The 19,198-nt window shown below is 51.1% G+C and overlaps 1 protein-coding gene across 7 annotated transcripts in view; it reads left to right on the top strand.

Moving 5' to 3' along the window:
• Positions 1 to 18,998: 18,998 nt before the first annotated feature.
• MAMLD1 (mastermind like domain containing 1) overlaps positions 18,999 to 19,198 on the top strand; it is a 121,897-nt gene continuing 121,697 nt past the window's right edge. For 4 of the 7 annotated variants that reach the window (XM_072817696.1, XM_072817699.1, XM_072817702.1 and 1 more), the window contains exon 1: positions 19,000 to 19,159. The gene's annotated coding sequence lies outside the window, so the exon portion shown is untranslated. Of the gene's footprint in view, positions 19,160 to 19,198 lie in introns of all 7 variants that reach the window. The other 3 variants (XM_072817701.1, XM_072817703.1, XM_072817707.1) reach the window with 2 other exon arrangements.

Raw genomic sequence — 19,198 nt, 5'->3', positions numbered from 1 at the left:
AGCACTACACCAGGGATCGTAGAAGAGACATGTGGCAGCTCCGGCTGAGGGCGGGGGTGGGGAGCGACAATGCAAGCAGGGCCCGGGCACTTACACTTGCCCCCAGCGTCCACTCATCCGCAAGGAAGCTCATGTGCCCAGTGGACTTCTCCAGCTAAGCAGGGGGTGAACGGCACTCCCAGAAACTCATGAAATGGTTTCCCACCCCAACTGGGTCAGTGGAAGACTCTTGTGCTACCATAACTATGTGGCTCTTCTGAAGAGGAAGAAGTGTACCCCCCAGTTGGGATACACTCTTGCCTCCCTCCTGAAAATCCAAAGCCTCTGTTACTTAATGAAGATTCTCATTAGTCTGACTGGAAACAGTAAATGTTGTTTAACCCAGGATCCCCCAAACTTTTCTGATCCGGAATACTTTTTTCTGGGGCACCTGGGTGGCTCAGTGGTTGAGCATCTGCCTTCGGCTCAGGTCGTGGTCCCGGGGTCCCAGGATCAGGTCCCATATGGGCCTCCCTGCAGGGAGCCTGCTTATCCCTCTGCCTGTGTCTCTGCCTCTCCTTCTGTGTCTCTCATGAATAAATAAACACAATCTTTAAAAAAAAAGAATCCTTTTTTTCTTAGAAAACAGCTATTCTGTTCACACCTGGCAAAAACCCATGGTCTAGATCCGCCAGGTTAGGATCTTCTAAATTTCTACAAGACCATAAACCTGATTGGTTCTCTATTAATTGTCATCCATTCATGGGGATGTCAGGGGTGTTGGGACTCACAGACTGCCTTCTGTCTGAGTGCAAATATCTGTGGCCATGACACCCTCGGCCATAGCCCAGGGGCTTGAGAGTAGTGAGTATTTGACTGCCTGGATGTGACACAATGCAGATGAGTTGTGTAGTGTGGTGTAGGCCCGCTGCATGGAGTGTCCACCAAGAAAGGTTCACAGCCGTGGTTCTGGGCTGTTAGGGGGTTAGCCTTTTGGAAAGGCTGAGAAGAGTTATGAAACTTCTCTCCAGAAAAACACTCAGAACCTCATACATATGCACACACCATGTACTGCATCCAAATCCAAGGGTCTAGTCAATGATCTCCCTGGGCTTCCTACAGGTGCTTGAACTTGGCTTAAGAGTCTATGGAATGGTCTTGGGGCTCTTAGACAGGGCTTTCCTCTGACAACCTTTGAACCCCAAGGAAGTCCAGAGACTTCTTACTTGTGTGTGTGCAGGGTGGGGTGGGGACAGGCAGGGACACTCAGCCCCCTCCTTTCAGAGTTGTCATTCTAACACGGGTCCTGAGATAGGTGCTTGTCATCTCCTGGCCCTGGCTAAATTCGGAAAGCAACAGGAATTATAGGAGCGCATCGGACAAGAGGGCCGGTCTGGGGTTTTTGCCCAGGGGTTCGAGAATGGTTGGTATTAATCACAAAGATAGCTTCTTAGAGGTGGGGCTTTGAGCTGCGATTTGAAGAATGTGGGTTGTGGCTTGGGGGGATCTAGGACCAGTTGTTGCCTGCATGAGGGACAACTCAGGCAGAGGCTTGGGGATGGGGAGGGGGGTGCAAGGGAGAGAGTGGGAGTGGCAGTAAGGACAACCAAGCACGGGTCAAGTGGAGGGTAGGCAGGAACTCACGGTGATTTAGGCCACAAATGACAAACCCACCCTAGGTTCAGCAAACATCCCAAGGCCCTCCTCTATGTGAAGTTCCATCTGCCTGGCAAGCAGGTAGGGCAGGAGGCGCTCCCTCCGTCAACTCAATCCCTCTGGAATTCCCCACAGCAGCTGTCCAGAGCCTCGCCACCAGCCTCCTCCAGCCCTGGCCCCACCCTGACTTTGCCAGCAGGAGGCTCAGCTCAGGCTTCGCAGAGAAGACCAGAGTCATCCAACCGGAAGCTTCCATAGTCCTCTCCACCTCAAAATCACTGCCCACCTCCCTTCCCTCTCTTCCTTCTTTCTGTTCAGTCTCAAAGGAACAAGGGCTGCTCCTTCCCCTGTGGATGGATGACCCATTCCCCTGGGTCCTGGACCCCATCCTGTCCCATCTCCTCTGGGGCCTCATTTCTTCTAGAAATTGTGTTCATCTCTGGCTGGCCCCACCTCCCCTGAATCCACCAAACCACCCCTACTTCTAAGGCTGAAACAGCCAGCAATCTTTGATGTAGCCTCTCCTCCCCTCACCCCTGCAAAAACACTTCTCCCCCGAAAGCACTGGCTCACATCCCTTTTTTTCTGATGAGCCTTCTACTCAGGCTTCATATATCAGCTAAGCCATCACAATTTAGGGATGCCCTCCTAAGCAACCCCCCCCAGATTACTTAGGGCTCCCCTGATTTCTCACACTCCTGCTGCACTGGGCACAGCCCCTGCATGAGACACGCTACACCAAGTATATAAATGTCCTGTATCTGTCTCCGCAACCAGTCTGGAAACTTGGTGAGGATGGGCATGTGCCTTCTCTCTTACCCTGCACTCTCCAGAAAGTTGAATCCGAGACAAAGTCTTATATATGAATATTATTCAGGGGAGAGTGACCCCAGGGAGCAGAAGTGAGGGCCAGGGGGTGAAATGCAAGGAAGGGAAGAAAAGCAACATGAGAACACATTTTTCAAGTTGGCCGGTGAAAGGCAACTGGCTGCTTGTATTTATGGGACCATCTAAGAAGCCACATGAAATGTATCTCAAGATCATCTGTGATGGAAGAAAAAGGAAAGCAGTTATCTCACGGGGTGCTAATACCCCTGAATGCCAGGGTGCACATGTGTGGGTGCTGAGTGAGTTCCCCAAATCTCATCCCTTGATGTCAGAGAAACTCAAGGTACGAGAGGAGAAGCATCCATCCTAGGCATTGCAAGGAACTGGCAGGTTGCACCAGCATGAAGATGGTCAGAACCTCCACAGAAATGGTCACCACAACAGTGGCTGGGATGAGGGACCGGTGAGGCTGAGAGAATCTGAAATGTCTGCTACAATCCCATCCCTGTACCAATCAGATTTGCTTGTCCCCTCCATTATGCCCAACTCTCATATTGCGACCTCCACTTTTGAGAACATAAAACGTTCTCACCTTCTTCTTGAGATACTCAAAAGTCCAAGACCAAGCCATCCCAGAGGTTCCTTCAAGGTGATGGCCAGCTGCAATCTTAGCAAAGACTTGAGGCAAGAGGGTTGGTGAAAAAGTGACAGTCCGTGGTGCCCCTGGTTGATCCCTAGGCCCTAATTAATATCCATCATCTTTCTTCTCCACCCTCTCTTCCAGAAATGTTCTTCCTTGGGCCCTCACTTTAGCTGGTCTGTGTTGCTTGCTGCTGAGGGTGACTCAGGCCTGTATTTACAAAGACTCCAAGCTTTAGCTGCCTTTGTGGGCCGTGAGTCCTGCAATCGTCCATTCACCTCTATTACTGGACGTAGAAACATAAAGAAAATGGCCCCGTTGAATTCCCTGGGTTCTAAGCACATTGCTCCCTGCAACTATTGTATGGCAGCAACTCTAACCCCTCCTTTTTTTCCTGCTGGTTTGCTGGCATGAGAAACCCAAACTGACCAGATGGTCACTGCAGCTTCAAGTTCAGTGGAATCCTTTCTGTGACTCTTGGTGGAAACACTCTGTTCCATCAAACCAGAACTTCTAATCCAGCAGAGACTAAAGCTTCAGGGACAGGAAGCACAAGTTCACCAGTGGATCTCTGGGAATGATGGTGATAAGGCCCACTCCTAGACCCATCCCTTGCTTTCCGAATCTGTGGGTTCTAACTACTGGGGACCACACATCAGCCATCGGATCCATGTATATACTGCCTACTGAAGGATTGTGTCTCAACCTCATAGTGTGTTGTCCCCAAGCTGGCATCTTAGATAAGCCTCCAATAGGCTATTCTATTACACCTACTACTACTGAGTGATTTGGGTACACGGTAATTCCAGTGAATCCTGTGCCCATTGCTGTGCCTCCTTTGCCATGAACATGGTTTTCGAAGCATGTTCTGTCCAGGCCCCTAGCTAGCTAGACTATTAAATTTGCTAGGGCAGCTGTAACAAAGCCGCATAACTCGGTGGCTTAAAGGACAGAAGTGTATTGTCTCTCAGTTCAAGGAGTAAGCAGGGTGGTTCCTTCTGAGGCCTCTCCTTGGTTTATGGATGGCCATCTCTCCCTGTGTCTCTTCACATGCGCTTCCCTCTGTGTGTGGTCAGTGTTCTAATCTCCCCTTCTTACAAGGACATCAGTCATTTTAGATGAGGGGCCCACCACACTCCAGTATAACCTCATCTTAACTAATCCCGTCTGCAATGACCCTGTTTCTGAATAAGGTCACACTCTGAGGTCCCGGGGTTAGTTAGGTCTGCAACATATGAATTTGGAAGGCGGACAAAATTCAACCCATGACAACTAGCTAAGCCAGCTGCCACTACTCAGTGGTTCACCCTTTCATAGGCCACTTCTCCCTCCACACCAAGTTGATGACCAGCTCTACCACTTGCAACTCCACCCACTTAGAATATTTCCCATTTCTCCGAGTGGGATGGGAAGGTAGCAACAGCCCATCTCTTTTTTGGCTCTCACCAATACTTTGTGCAATCCATCTGAGGACAAGGCCTAAATTACTTTATCTACCATCAGTTGGTCATAAGGAAACTCCATAAAGCCACAGACATGAGCTGAGTTCGGAAAGGTGTGGTCAATGCAACTGATGCAGTTGACACAAAACCTAGACCGTCTATTTGTGTCATTTAGTTGAGTCTATGGGCCTTCTTGGATCCAAAGTCAAATTACTATTTTCATCATATAAAGGATGTGCTTGCCTGGCCTTATAAGGTAACGGATCTAATAATACCCAGCTCATGGTGGACAACTGCAGTCTTATAGTTATTAGGGGTTCCATGGCCAAGCGCTATTTCTCTACCAAAGTCCAGTAGCACTCCAGGAGCAGTTTTCTAAAAGGAGAACAATTCTCTGCCACAGAAGGCATGACCTTGCTCTAAAACCTTGGGAGTCTGCACCGTGACTCTGCTATTAGAGCTTGCCGAAGCCTGTACACAGCATTCTCATCTACCGCAGACACATCTAGCACCATTGGATCTGATGAGTCATTAGGCTCAAGAGGTAAAATAGCATGTACTCTAGTCTGGGCCCACTGCGGAGCCCTCTCTTGTTCTTAAACCCACTCGAAACTGGCTGTCTCTGAGCAACCCAAGACATACCTCAGAGAAAAATTCCCAGCTATGTTCTAAGCTGCCTCTCAAATCCAAAAAAGACCCACCAAGTTCTGGGTCTCTTTCTTAACGGTAGTCCATTCAAGGAAAAATAATTTATTCTTTTTTCTAACGGAGACATCATGGCATGTTCAGATCACTAGACCCCTACCAATTTCACTGACAGGCAGCGTATGCATCTTCTTGGGGCCTATTTCCTACCCTTTTAATTGCATGTGTCCTACAAGGACATCTGATGTACTTGCCACTTGATGCTCACCCCAGATCCAATTAGTATGATTCAGCAGTTCCATCAATATGTTGGACAAGTGTGGTGTTCTATGAAATGTCAAGAAGACCAAGAACCCCCCCCCCACCCCTGCCCACTGACTACATTAGGAGAGAGCTAAGAACAGAGAATTCACCTAGCCCCAGAGGGACATGCTGAATATGTACCGCTGGTCTGCTTGTATAAAGGCAAACTGCTTTTAATTCCACTTATTGATGGGGATTAAGATAGTGCATTCTCTGGGTGCCACAGGATGCTCTGGTCTGCTTTAGCAAAGATAGTACAAGCAGCGCTGCAACCACCTGGTGAAGTTTGCAATAAGTGGTCGCCACCGTCTGCCACAATCCATCTGGTTTTTGCTGGAGCCGTACAGGTGAAGTGGATAAGGATATGATGGGAGCCATCACCCTTGCATCCTTTAAGTCTTTGAAAGTGGAGCTAATTTTTGCAGGTGTTGCTTCTGATTTACTATCTTGGCTGAGGGAGCGGACAGTTTCAGTGCTTTTTACTTCTTCCTATCAAAATAAGATTTACTCCACAAATCAGGATACTGATACAAGGGTTCTTCTAGCTGCTAAAAATATCTACCCCAATTATATACTTGGGATGCAGGGAAATGACCACAGGATGGGTCCACAGATCCATCAAACCACTGAGCCAGAACTCCACTTATCAGCTGACTTCCACCCGTCCCCACTCTAGTGAGAAAACCAGGGTGGCGTCTTGGGTTTCCTGATGCTAATGTAAGCTCAGACCCTGCCTCCAACAGTTCTTGAAAAGGAGAAGCAGTTCCCCATCCCTAACACAGTTACCTTCACGAGCATCCTTAGTTCTCTTTGGGGAGGGTTGGGGGAATGTCTGTCGTATGTGATTGCGGTGACCCTATAGGGTTTTTTCACAGAGAGACCAGTCTCCCCTCCCATCTGGGCTCTGGGCTTGGGAAGTGATATAGATCTGGAAATTGGGTAAGGAACTGAGTTTTTCATTGCAGTGGTTAACATGTACCCTCTGCTCGTGAGATCTAGATTTTCTTTTTCTTGTACTAATCAAGGGACACCTCAGCTGTCTCCCTATCTCTCTGTCCTAGGAGCACAATGGTGTGTTGGTTATCATACAGATCCCTACAGGTATGGCACCCCGGTTGCTACTCTGACCTTGCTCCCCACTCCAACAATGGCTAAGTGTTGCCATGTGGCCTCTGCTATTTAAGAGTCTCGCCACGTCTACTGATATCAGGGAGCCTGCTTCCATGGTGGTGTCTCATACTGTAAAACTCAACCTAAAGAGGACAGCTACCTACCATGCTTCTCAAATGTGCTAGTGTCCTTCTCCCTTATTGCTTGGTAAAGGAAATATTCTTTGTCCCATGCAAGGAACACAATCAAAATGTAGGTGTTCTGGTGCTACATAATAAATCTACTCTAACATCTCAACACTGCACCATCCAAGTTATAGTTATAACAAGTTCCCCATCTCATTTATTATAGACTATGGTCATGTCCAAGTTTCAAGGAGACATCCCAACAGAACATTAACACCCATTCCCAATGTTTTTGAACACCGGATGCCACTATGTCACTATGTCACAAATTCTCCCTCATTTCTACTCTCGGGGTCCAGCACATTCAATACCTAAGTTCCATGAGCTCTCTCACAACTCTAGCCTGCAGACCTTAGCCAGTCTCTGCAGTTCTTTCACATGTAAGCTGCTTTCTGCTGGAACAAGAACTGTACTTCCAAGCTTGGGCTATACTGAGATCTGACCCTGGCTCTCAGCCCAGAGTCCATGAGAGATAGTGGAGGTGGGTTTTGAAAAGGACAAATATCATCTTGCCGAGCACCTACATCAGGTGAGGTCATTGCAGGGTCTCCACACGGCAGGAGGCTACTCTCCTCTGGCAGAAGAAAAGAGGCTGCCAGCATGGAGGGTTCTGGAGAATATGGGGTTCAAGATTCTCAGGCTTATCCATCCAGAGGTCTCTATCTCAGGTCTCAAGTCCCCACCATTTTCTTCTCTGGGACCCTCTGTTCTTACAATTTGATGTTGGGTCTGAGCTTCATTATGGTCTTCCCTAAAGCTGAAGGAGACAGGGATGCCTTTAAATGCTTCCACGGAGGCCCTCTCCCTTTCACGGGGTTTTGGAGTTGATGGTCGGCTGACCCAAGCCTGTCATTGTCTTTATTGCAAGTTTCTCAAAGTAACACAAGCTAGACACCCCCAAATCCTTCCGAGTGCTGCTGTCCTCATGCTGTTGGAGTGCTACAAGCACCACATGACTCCGTGCTTCACAGGCGAGAATCTGAATGACCGTGATGCCACCACATGTCACCATCCCCTTTTCCACTGGGAAAGGGGTCCTTGTTGCCTTCCAGCTCCAGAATTGCATCCTCACAATTTCAGAGGCCCTTCCTCCTGCTAAGCTCTGTGCTTTTCCAGAAAGTAGAGCATAAGACAAGGGCTTATATGCAAGTATATTTTTTGGAAAATATGATCCCAGAGAGCAGGAGTGAGAACTGGAGGGAGCAGAGGTGAAATGGGGAAGGGGGAGGGAAGAGTCCAAATAGGGGTATGGTATCTCATCATGTACCATCATGTGTGACGATGCCATAGAGCACTCTACGAAGCCAAATGAAATACATCTCAGGATCAGGGAGAGAGGAGGGTAGTGATCATCCCTCATCTCCTTTCCCCATTTGGCCAAAGTTCTCTCCACGGAACTTACCACCCCTGCACGTGTGCATACCAATAAGTTCCCCAATATCCCATGCTACGAAGTCAAGAGCAAAGGCTCAGGATAGAGACATACGATGTAAGCCTGAGGTGGGGTGCTGTCAAGCTTACCCACGTGAAGTTTCTTGGATCCCACACAGAAAGATCTGGTTGCTTTAGAGGTGGGAGGAATGAGAGCCAGGTGAAGCCACGCAGATCTGAGATGGTAGCTAAGAGGTGTCGGTAGTCCTCCCCACTTTTTCTTTTCTATTTTTTTCCAGATCTTTCTTCCAGGACCTGTGTAGTGGTAGAGCAAGGTACTCAGGACACACTTGGAAGGGGGTGTTGAATGGCTGCTCCTTCCCAGGCTGGAGGCCAGGGCTGGGAGTCACAGGCGGGGTTAGGGAAGGGGCTGCATCACCTGGCTTAGGATTCTTTCCAGGCCCAAGAGCCTGGTGGTAGGAAGGCCCAAGGCCACAGGCAACAGAGGCTACTGGCCCAGAGGCATTGGCTTCCTTTCTGCCAGGGGATGGAGGCCACCATTTGCCAAACTGATGGACACTGGACCATTCTAAGGAGTAGGACTTAAAGGAGTAGGACTCCTTTAAGAAGGAGGTCTCAGAGGAGCAAGGGGGCAGCAGCAGGGTTCTGAGACCAGGGAGCAGGATCCAGTCAGAGCCATGAAAAAAACAATGAAAGCATCCACTTAGAGTCCTGTCTCTTTCCATCTGTAGCTGGGGCTTTAGAGGAAGTGGGATGGAGGGTCCTTCAGGAGAGAGTGAGTGGAAACTGAGCAGCAAACAGCAGCACTGGCTGGCTCTCTGGGTGATTTTGGCGAGGGATGAGCTGCTTGCATCTGAGCCCATAGCCTCAAGCAAATAGATGGACATCCATAGGCAGGGTGCCTTCGATCTGCACCATCCCACAGTCCCAGGAAACCACAGTTGAAAATCAATAATCACTAATAAATCGCTAAGTAATGTTACACTGGTGAAATGGCCATTTCATTAGCAGGAACAAGCCTGAGTGGAGAACAAGAGTTGGCATGGAGTTTGGCATGGGACAGCCAGTTCTGGCCTCGGTCAGGGGCAGGAAATGTTCTCTGCTTGCTGTTCATCCAACTGCAGAGTAACGTGGTCCCTCGTGGCTATAGGGTTTTAGGGCTACAGAAGTTTCTCGGGGCTTCTGCTCTGGCTCCCCCAGCCTCACTGAGCCCATGGAGAGGCCTTGGGGGGGGGGTTGTATATGAAGTGATGCATTTGAGGAGCATGGTGTGACTTCACAGACAGGGAAGTGGAGTGGACAATGACACATCCTGGGAAGGAGGGTTTCTGTGGGATGGGCTTAGGGAGGGAGCCGGCGTGGGGAGGAAGCTGACTCCCACACGGCCACCTGTCAGCAGTTTCTAGATACCTGTTTGTGAGGGTCAGGGCAGTGCTACGGCCAGCTTGCTTAGGCTAACGCTCTGAAGTGGGGCACCGTGGCCCTCCTAGCCAGTCAGGCACCTGCCACCAGGTCCACGCAATCTGATTCCTAAAGCTGGTTGTTTTGCGCTGATGCAACATGACTCCGGCCTGTGTGATCTGGCTCTGAGCATCACGTTGCCGGCACACAGCAATAAGATGGAAATTTGGCTGCTGCAAAAGGCGCCGCTTTTGCCTTCTTCTCTGAATCTCCTTTCTCTGAACAGCAGGGACATTTCAGTCCCATGTAAAGCACACACTCTTCCTCCTGGCAAATTCCCAGTACCGTAATTCCCTATATAGTGCCACCTCAGAAGTACCTTGGGCAGTGTCTCAGGGGCAAGAAATCTGCTCTGCGTCCTAGGTCCTGACACATGGTAGGGGGGGAGGAGTGGGGTGCCCAGGGAGAAGGCACTCGGGGAGCAAAGCATCTTCTCGGCCTCACTTGCCTCTGTGCTTGGGAGAAAGGGCTGTGGAGACAAAGGGCCCAGCTCCCAGGGAAGAGCAGAAGCCACCAGATGCCATTCATGCTCACTCTTCAAGGCAGCAGGGCTTCCCTGCTGGCAGAAACATTTTGCCACTGGCGGGATGGTGGTGGCATATAGTCACGGCTCCCCGACACAGCCAGTGGCCACTCGCAGCCCAGGATTGGCCTCTTGGTCACTGAGGCAGGTGAGGTGGGGTCGGCAGGGGGAGCTTCCTGCAAGATGCCTCTCCCCACATTTATTTGTTCATGTTGCCTATTGGTTGCACTACAGTCATTTCGTATATAGTTGACACGTGTCCTGTACTTGAGAGCTGGAGGGGCCTGTGAGACACACCTGACACAGCTCTGTCACTGGGCAGATGCCCAGGCTTTGCCCTCAGCAGGTATTTTGCAGCAGCAGCAGTAGACACTGCCTCTACATGAATAACAGCTAATATCTGAAAGATACTAACTCACTAAATCCTCACTCCAACCAGGTGAGGTAGGTACCGCAATTAGCCCCATTTTACAGATGAAGAAACGGAGGCACAGACAGAGCAAGCAAGCTGCCCAAAGTTACACAGCTGGTGAGTGGCAGAGCCAGGACTGCGACAGGCTGGCTCCTGGTTGCGTGCTTCCACACTCCTCCATCTGAGCTCTCACGGGATCGGTGTGGGGTCCAGTGAGGTAGTATGTGTCAGGCATCGGCACCTGCTGCTAAGGGCTGTCCCGGCTCTCCAGCAAGGTTTGTCTATCATCTCCGATGAGTGTGAGGTGGTGTGCCCTTGGCCCCCGTCCCAGGAGCGCCCAGCCCACGTCCTGCACTCTGCACGCAGGAGGTATTCGGAAAAGGCTCCTTTGTGCGGTCACTCAGACATGCAGGCATCTGTACACTGTGTGCCAGCTCGGTGCTTGCCCCTGTGCTGGGAAGGCATGACGAACCCGAGCTGATGCCTGAAAGCCAGCAGTACCCGGTCTCTACTGGGGAGAGAGCCGGAGCCGCAGTCACAGGCAAGGCAGCCAAGATGACGCTAGAGTCAGCTCAGCCACCAGTGGCACTTTTCGTTTTTTGTTAAGATTTTATTCGTTCATTCATGAGAGACACACAGAGAGAGGCAGAGACACAGGCAGAGGGAGAAGCAGGCTCCCCGTGGGGAGCCCCACGTGGGACTCGATCCCAGGACCCCGAGATCACGCCTTGAGCCAAAGGCAGACAGATGCTCAACCACTGAGCCACCCAGGCGACTCTAGTGGTGCTTTCTGTAAAGGGACAGCTCCTTCTCCTGGGCCTCAGGGAGGTGGTGGGTCAGCAAGTCTGCCCAGAAGAGAGCTAAGGCTTCAGCTGAGGCCTGGCGGCTGCGGAGGAGTGCCCCAAGCGAGCTGGGAAAGGAGGGCTCTCTGCTGCCTGCAGGGAACACCATGCGCCCAGCGTGGAGGTGTGAAAGAACAATGTGTTTTGCAACAACCAGTTGTTTGCTGTGTCCATCACATGTGTTGTTTTTGAGGAGGCTGGGGGCCAACCCGGAGGACAGGCCATTGAGCCAAAGGATTATTCTCAAGCGTTCAGTTCGAATGTAATCGGCCTTGCTAAGGGACTCGTGATCCCCTTTTTCCTTCTGATCCCCCCTTTTGGAATGGGAGTGTCTACCCTATGCCTGCCCCACTGTATTAGTTGGGGTTCCCCAGAGAAACAGAACAACAGGATACTGATATCAATTGATTGATTGATATCAGGATATTGATATCGTTTGATCAATCGATCAATCAAGGGGTCATTTCCACAAGAGTGGGCTCACAAGAACAGAGGCCGAGAAGGCCCAGGATCTGCTGTCTGCAAGGTGAAGACCCAGGCAAGGCAGAGGTGTCAATCAGTCTGAGCGCAGAGGCCTGAGAGCAAGGGGGCCACTGGTGTAACTCTGGGAGTCTGACGGTTCGAGAACAAGTTGCTCCAAAGCCCAAGGGCGGGAAAAGATGGATGGCCCAGCTCAAGAGGAGAGAGGGGATTTGCCCATCCTTCGCCTTTCAGTTCCATCTGGGCTCTCAACAGATTGGACGGTGCTTGCCCACACTGGAAATGGTGGTTCTCTTTACTCGATCTACTGATTCTTACATACCTCTTCACAGACAAGCCCAGTAATGAGGTGGGGGTTTTTTCCAGCTATCTGAGCATTTCAGAGCCCAGTCAAGATGACACCTAAAAACAGCCATTATAGCTATCATTACATTTTGGAGGCAGATGATGCGCTACCTGGCTCCAGAGGCTCGCAAATGGTGAGGGATTTTGGCCCAGGATGAATTATATCCTGAGTCCCACCTGTATCTGATTTTCATGACGTTTGGATGAGATTTTGAACTGAGAGTCGGTGCTGGAATGGGTCAAGATTTTGGGGGATGTTGGGATGGGATGTTGAATGTATTTTGTATATGAGAAAGGCACACGAAATTTGGGGGCCAGAGGGCAGACCGTGATGGGTTGAATTGTTTCCCCCCCACTCCAAATTTGCATGTTGATGTCCTAACCACCAGCAGCACCTCAGAAGGGGACCTTATTTGGAACCACAGTCATTGCAGATGTCATTACACTGGCCTAAGGTGGGACCCTAATCGGATCCCACTGTGTCCTTATAAAATGGGGAGAATTTGGACACAAAGGTATATGTTGAAAGAAGACAACGTGAAGAGACACAGGGAGAAGCCGGCCACCTACAAACCAAGGAGAGAGGCCTGGAAGAGGCCCTTCGCTCACAGCGCTCAGAAGGAACCAGTCTTACTGACCCCTGGATAGGAGATTCCGGCCTCCAGAGCTGGGAGGCAGTACATTTCTACTGTTAAAGGCCCCAGTTTCTGGCTCTTGGTTACGGTAGCCTGAGCAGGCTAAGGAATTTCAGTATTTTGGAGCAGAGACCTTTCCTCGAGGGCAATTGGAAGCCATGGATATATTTTAAGCAGGGGAAGAATGAGGTAAGCTCTGTATTCTAGTAATTTCCCCTAGCAGCTGTGAGGAAGATGCATTGGATGGGGCAAAAGGCAGGAGGCAGGGTGACTAGTTAGGACATGTTGCTGTTCTCTAGAGGAAAGTGGATAGCTGCCAAATATAATACTAGTAATAATAGTAATAATAATAACAATTAGCGGTAGGCGCAGTGCACTTATTTATGCAACTAACGCTGACTGATCACTTGTACTGTGCTAGGTACTTTACGGGGATTCTTATTTACAAAACTTGCAACAACCCGATGGGGTGGGCACTGTTGTTATGTCCATTTTGCAAGCTGGAAAACTTGCCCCGGGCCACATGGTAAGTGCAGGGGGCCAGGATTTGAACCAGGCCGTCCAGCTGTAGCGGCTGCATGCAATGGTCTGTTGGTAAATGTTTAACAAGCAGCCCTGATTTGCAGCATTTGCCCATTTCTGTAGGTACTCCTGCCCCGGCCAAGTCCAAGCTACCAATGAGTCATCAACAAGTTCACAACATTTCTGAAAATGTAGCAATCCTTTCTTATGAGCTGGTGCAAACTAGCCAAACGCCAGGCATGGAGCTAGTAAGCTAGGGAAGCACAGGTTACCTCCCTCCTCCCTGGTGAGCTTTATTTTAACAGGATCCTATAGAGGTTGCTGAGCTCCAGACCACCCAGGACACTCAGATCTTTCTTCTGCTGGTGAGTAACGGTGTGATCTCAGACAAGGTGCCAAACCCCTCTGAGCCTGTTTGCTCAGCTCTGAAATTAGGTTTCTTTTTAAATTTTTAAAAATGTATTTATTCATGAGACACACACAGAGAGAGGCAGAGACATAAGCAGGCTCCCTGCAGAGAGCCCAATGTGGGACTCGATCCCAGGACCCCGGGATCATGCACTGAGCCAAAGGCGGACGCTCAACCACTGGGCCACCCAAGTGCCCCTGAAATTAGTTTTTATAGGGCTTCATCGAGCTCATGGTGGGAAGCATAGGGCCAGGCGCATAGTAGGTGTGCCCTACGCTCTAGCTGCTTTTATTGTTAATGTGATTGTATGTTCCAAACCCACAACAGCAGGAGCACACTGTTTGGTTTTTCTCTAAACGTCTGCCTGGACAGTGCGCCTGCCCAAGGCCGGGCCCTGGCCAGTTCCCTGGTGTTAGGGCATATTAACCTTCCGAATGGTCCTGATGCTGGTGCAGCCGCAGCCTAGCTGGTTGCTAGGACAGCCACAGGCCAGGGTTTTGTTGTATGTGTGGTTTTTTTAATCACAAAATTGCAAATGGTCTGAAGGGTCCTAGAACAGTGGATGGAGCCTCTTCCCATGTGGGGCCTGAGTCGTGCCTGTGCTGTTGTAAAAAAATGTCATTGCATAAAGAGTAATAATTAGCAAGCCATCTGCATACTTTTTTCTATATAAATGCTTTGACAATGTCTTTCAGCTGTATGTACGGTACAAGAGGAGAACTGACAGCCATCTGGATTTACATTAATTCCCTAAATTATTTATCCATTTTGTTTAAATAACCAATGCCCATCCTTACTTGTGCTTTGATGGTATCACCTATGGCATTCTGGAAGCGGCATTCATGGTATGCAAGGAGCTGGGGGCCATTGACTTGTAGCCACAGTTTTCTGGCTTCACGGTAAAATCGATGCAAGCCATTCTACAGCCCCTTAATTAACTGCTCGCTTGCTAATGAGGGCCTTTTTTCTTAAAGGTTCCTGTTTTTTGTAAGTCAGTGAAGCTGCCAGGAAATTACAATCAATGTTTTAACAATTTCCCATTTGTTTCCATTGTGATTTTTAAAAAAATGCTTACCACCACCGACGTCCCCGAAAAAATTAGAATTATGTAAGAACACGGTGAGAAATAATTCAACTCATTTCCCAGCAGCTCTCCTGGACCCCAGCAGGGCAGAAATGGCCACGTGTCCTTTGCAAATGCCCCAATCTGGCTTCCTACGTGGCACAGACTTACCCTTTGTCAGACATATCAAAATGCTCCCAGTTTTGCCCAATATCACAGGGTGTTGGTACCTGTGTGTGGGACCCGAGCTCTCCTCCTACCGTGTGCCATCTTAGATTCAACACCTGCCTCCTGTCTTTGGGGGTTTGGGGACAAGAATCATAATAGTAGCTTCCTCTCTGAGGACCGATGACCTACGACGTGCCAGCCACTCCGCCAAGGGTGGCTATAATAAAAAAGACAGATTACAGATGTTGGTGGGGATGTGGAACCCTTATATATTGTTGGGGAGATAGTGAAACGATGGTGCAACTACTTGGCAAAACATTTTGTCAGCTCCTCAAAATCTTTTTTAAAGATTTTTAAAATTTATTCGTGAGATACAGAGAGAGGCAGAGACATAAGCAGGCTTCCTGCAGGAGCCCGATGCTGGACTCGATCCCAGGACCCTGGGATCACGCCCTGAGCTGAAGGCAGATGCTCAACCACTGAGCCACCCAGGTGTCCAGCTCCTCAAAATCTTAAGCATGGAGTTACCATATGACCCAGAAATTCCACTTGTAGGTATAGACTCCACTGCAGTAAGGCAGGTACTACCATGACCCCGTTTTACTCAGGAGACAACTGGGGCATTTGTCTGTCCTGGTTCCTGTTGGTGTGGCCTCCAGTCTGCTGTGGCCACCAGGGTCAGGAATATCAGAGGAGTCACCAGGCCCTGAGGGAGTGCTTTCGGAACCTAGAACTCAGAGCCCAGGCTGTGGAGCAGAGCCTCTGCATGGCCGGAGTGTGGCTACAGGGGGCTCAGAGGCAGGGGAGAGGCGGGGGAGCAGGAGAAAGCGGTGACCTCCAGATGGGCACAGCTGACAACCTCTACATATGGATAGTGGCGGGGGGGGGGGGTGCTGGTGAGGAGGAAGATGCCATGTCCATTACCTCTCTCCTTCCCTCTGGATCTGGATTCTCTCATGCAGAGGGCATCTCGAACCCCCTCTAGCATGAGTTCATCACATAGGCTTTGGGGGGAATCCTCAAAGTCCCTGGTAAACCAGGGAAGTGGGCAGAGCCGGGGGTAGGGTCCTGTAGAACCAGTGAGATACAAAGGGGCTATATGGATGGCCAAGGGAGGGAGGGCACCTACACGGCACTCTGGTGGATCTCAAGCCGGGCTTCACAGAGGAGGAGACTTCTGAGGTAAGCCCTGAAGGTCAGGTGAGAATTGGACAGGAGAGCTGGAATTCTAGGGAGGGGAAATGCATGGGCAAATATGCAGAGGTAGGAAAAACCAGGAATTGTTTGGTGTCCAGTTAACAGTCCAGCCAGACAGGAGGCCCAGGGGCACCTGGGAAAGCAACAGGCGAGAAATCTGGAATGGAAGGCCATGGCCCACCAGGGGAGGGCATTGAATGCCGGCCTGAGGAGCTGGGATGGAGTGCCATGGGCAGTAGGGAGCCACAGAATGCTTTGGAGCAGAGGAGTAATGAAGAACAGAGCAACCGGATATTTGTTTATTTGAAGTCAGTACCCCTGTTTTCCAAATTCTAGGCCCACTTACACCCCCAGCATTTGTCACAAAAACTCAGGAAAACTTAGTATGCGTTCATAGGAATAGGACAGATGGCCACTGTTTTCATAACCCTTGAGCTCCAGGTTTGGGGCAGATCAAAGGCAGGACCCACATCAGCCTTGGCATGATGCCCCTGGACCCGCATAGCCCAAGCTATGGCGATGTCCTGGCGGCCTCTCGGCAGCAAGGCCGGGAGGTTCTCCCAGGAAAAGAGCAGCGCCTCGAGAGCCCTGTGAGATTCCTTTTGTCACCTGGACCCAGGACTGCACATGCTGAATCCGGATGGCCACACTGCAGGTGGACGCAGCCTAAGCTCTGAGGCCCAGTTGTTTACTGCTCTGCAGCTCTCAAGCTCTGACCCCGGACATGGCCCTTCACCTCTCTGAGCCTCCCGATTCCTCATCTAGAACGTGGGGATGATGATGGCTTAAACCGCGTTGTGTACAGGGATTCTTGCGGATAAAACACAGACTGAGCCTCAGTAATTGTAAGGAGCTGTTAGCTCTGGACTTGGTCTGCATTTTGGGTGACAAAAGGGTCTCATCGCCAGTCTCTTCAGTGTGGAGAAGGCCCTCATCCAGCCTATGTCTCTGGCCTCCTCTCCTATTTCCCCCATCAATCTTGCACCAACCCAAGGTGGCAACCACAGGGAACCTGTTTCCAATCATCACTGAAAAGCATGGCACACCTGGACCACAGTGCCACTCGCTGACCCGACCTGAGGCTGGTGTCATGGCTAATGCAAAGCTCTTTGCCTGACCTCCATCCTTTGCTCAGCTCAGGAAACCAAAGACGTGCCACAGCTATGGACCGCTTTCCCCGTGTGTGTGTACAAGTCCAGGACCCCCAGGGTCTCCAGAAGAGTTCCAAGAAAATAGAATCCAACCAACATTCGTATCTGCTGCCAGGCACTGTGCTAGGAGCTGCGAGGACAGCAGAGGGTACAGCAGGCCCTGGTGGTAGCCCTCCTGGGTTCAAACCTATAGAGGTCAGCTGGTGCTAAGTGCTAAAGAGAAAACAAAGCAGGGAAGGCGAGAGGAAGTGCCACGGATGGGTGTGGGGCTTTGAAATGTTACATAGGGAGGCCAGGTGACATTTGTGTCGATATTAAAGGAAATGAGGGGGCCAGCCCCAGAGATTTCTGGGAAAATGCATTCCAGTAGAGGGAACAGTGGGTGCAAAGGCCCTGAGGGACGTGCCTGGTGTGTTAAGGAAGAGTTGGGAAGCCTGGAGCTTGCTAGCCGAGCAAGGGAAGAGGATATCATCCAGACTAGGGGACCGGGACGTGTCGTGCAGGCCCTTCTAGGCCGCCAGAAGCAATTCACTTTTACCTAGTGAACTGGGGAGCCACTGCAGGGGTGTAGACATCAGGGATTGGACGGGGATTGAGGGAGGAGGTGACTGGGGGAGGTAGGAAACAGAGCCCCCTGTTAGGTGGCTATTGGGGTAACCCAGGTGGGAGATGATGGTGGTAGGGCCTGAGGGGAGTAGTGGATGGAGAAGAAGGGAAGGCTGGGATTGTGGGTGCCCTTTGAAGATGGAACCAGAGTCGTCTGCCCCTCTGGATGTGGGCTGTGAGTGTCAGAGAAGAAATCAAGGAAGGTTCCAGGGAACCCAGCTGGGGCAACCTGAATGATGGAGCTGTCATTAGCTGAGGTTGGCTTGGGGATGACCAGGAGCTCTGCTCAGGCCACATGCAATTTGAGATATCTAGTGGCCATCCAGGTGGCAGTGCCAAGCAGGCAACTGGCCATCTGACACAGGTGCAGTTGTCACTTCACAGGCTCCCAGGACACTCGGGGGTATGGACATCACCCACCCCGCTGTTTCCCCCCCACACACACCCCTGGTCTGCTGTGTTTAATGAGATTCTCTTCAAGACACACGGGAGCTCTCTTTCGCTGAAGGGGACATGGTGTCTCTCAGATGATGCTTCCTCCTTGCAGGAAGGGGTGTCTGGGGTGAAGGTAGGGGGTGCGATGGGTTCCTTCAGCAGAGAGGGGTAACTTCTCCAGGCCGCTGGCCCTCTCCAGAGCAGCCTCCTCTGGACCCGGCCAAGGTGGATTCCTATCCAACAGCCGGGCCTGAGCCCTGCAGCCGCAAGGCGCCTGGTGGGGCCAGGCTCGCCCTGGCGCACCGGGGGCTCCGGAGAGGGAGTCTGACACCTGTGCCTCACGGTAGGCGCTGACACCCGCAGCTCAGCCTGGGAACTTTGGGAAACGCTCTCAGAGGCAGGCGCCCAGCTCCATCTCGCCTACGTAGCCCACGAAGGGACTTTGGTTGGTTCTCATAGGGGGCCCCAGCGCTTTCCGAGGGCCGAGGGCGTGGGCGCAGGGAGAAGGAGGGGCCGAGTGGGCGGCGGGCCCACCCCTTTATTCCTGGCCCGCGGCTCGGCCGAGTGCGACCAGATGTGGTGGAGACAGGTCGCTAGCTACTCTGAGGTGCGGCCAGGAGCTGTGATTGGGCTCTGGGGCTTCGCCGGCGCTGCTGCTGTCGGACCAGACGCGGCCGGCGTCCGTGGGCCGAGCTCAGCCCCAGCGGCGGCTACCAGCCAGGAAGTCCAGGTTAGGAAACGGACCCCGCCGGGGATCCCGGAGAAGGGG

Source organism: Canis lupus, chromosome X, assembly GCF_048164855.1.
Source record: "Canis lupus baileyi chromosome X, mCanLup2.hap1, whole genome shotgun sequence".
In the NCBI taxonomy this organism is placed as follows: Eukaryota; Metazoa; Chordata; class Mammalia; order Carnivora; family Canidae; genus Canis; species Canis lupus.
The sequence above is the reverse complement of the archived record's forward strand: the minus strand, read 5'-3'. Positions and strand labels throughout refer to the sequence as shown.